The 1,670-nt window shown below is 30.1% G+C and overlaps 1 long non-coding RNA gene across 1 annotated transcript; it reads left to right on the plus strand.

Annotated features, from left to right (window-relative positions):
• Window positions 1–214: 214 nt before the first annotated feature.
• On the plus strand, window positions 215–1,142 carry LOC126881481 (uncharacterized). Its single transcript, XR_007696874.1, has 2 exons — window positions 215–871; window positions 973–1,142. It is a non-coding gene; the product is annotated as an uncharacterized LOC126881481 (long non-coding RNA).
• The last annotated feature ends 528 nt before the right edge of the window (window positions 1,143–1,670 follow it).

Consider the following 1,670-nt stretch of genomic DNA (forward strand, 5'->3'; position numbering starts at 1 on the left):
GCGGTTGTGGTTCGTCCACATAAGTAGGAATAACAATTTTTAATTTTCTTGTTTTTGTAAAGAATATTTTAATTCATTTTCTTTTCAATATTATGGGACACCCCGTATATACGAGTAGGCCAATACCTAATTCAGTGAGTATGTATTAATTTTTATCATTATTTTCAAGTAAAAACCTTAAAGTTTTTTGTATGTAATTACCTGCCTACTCGCCTCATTTTAAAAAGACAATTCGCCAACCAACTCTCTTGGTTAACAGTCACTTACAATTATTCCGAAAAGTGTATAGAAACTCAATATAGTCCTCGCGAGTGATTTATACTACTCAGCAATAGCAGTACGAAAAATAGCAGGCCTGCTCCAGCTTGTGCAACGAGAAATGACAAGGTAGGAAATATTTTTATTACAATTTACTTTAAGGTCTGGTTTTTTTACTGTTATTTTTTTTATTCTATTTTAAATTCACCCTATGCTAAACAGTCCACTAATAAAGCTCTCACTGAGTTAGTAGTCTCCTCCAAGATGAGTTAATACGTTTTTTGAGATGTCGCCATGCACCTGAAGTGAAGATTTCTTCTATATCACTGAGTCTGAGTGTCATTATATTATAATTTGTCAATTGTCATCATTGTCAGTATGCCTTTATCTTTATTTCAGTAAATGTTTATCTGATTGTTAGCAATAATAAAAATCCTGATTTAGATAAAATGGATTCAAATACAGTTTTTGAAACAAAACGAATGTGATTTGAAGATCCCTAGGAAGATCAAATTCCTAGCTTACATTTGCATGGTGAGTTCAACAAGTATTTGTTATTAGAGAACAAGTAACACAGTTAGTGGTGTAGGGAAGCAAACGAATGTAACACCAAGTAAGTAACCCCTTCAGAAAATATATAATTAATACAAATTATTTTACGTGAAATGAATATATGGTTATTATCAAATCAATTATATTAATTTTTTGTTTTAGTTGAAAGTCCTTCAACAAGTAGAGATGCACACATGTTTCAATCATTTGAGATACCCTTTTGTAGAAGTATTTGGAAGATAACTATTAATAATTTCATTTGTAAAGATACGATTTGTAAAAAAGTATATACAAAGTGGTTTTGCTGGTATTAAATAAATAAATAAAAATACGTTGTCATGTCTTATTTTTTCCCAAATGGTATTTTGTATATTTGAAATTAAAAATAATTTGCATATTTTAAAAACAAATTATTTTTTTTTTCAACTATGTAAACAAATATTTTAACCTAACATTTTCTTCCCACCAAAATTACATTTTGAAATTCCCGCTTGCATTAGTTCCGATACAAGCGGCATGGAGCGCTGTTTTTCATATTTAACCAAAGCGTTATCGTGAAACATCTAGAGGAGGTAGGTGATCTGTGGAGGTTACACGCATGACATCCAACCTCAACAACGACAACATGGTGCATGTGACAGATGCGGAAGGATGAATCATAATAAAGATAAGTGTATTTATAAAAATTATATTTGCAATTTTTGTAAAAAAATCGGCCATTTGGCCAGAGTTTGTAAAGGTAAAAAGAAATCTTTTTTATCGCATCAAAATTTTTTACAAAATCAAGAACAGGCAAAAAAACGTTCCTGATGTAAATAATGATGATGATATTGACCTTTTTAATATATCAGATAGAAATA

Source organism: Diabrotica virgifera, chromosome 3 (assembly GCF_917563875.1).
Source record: "Diabrotica virgifera virgifera chromosome 3, PGI_DIABVI_V3a".
NCBI lineage: Eukaryota > Metazoa > Arthropoda > Insecta > Coleoptera > Chrysomelidae > Diabrotica > Diabrotica virgifera.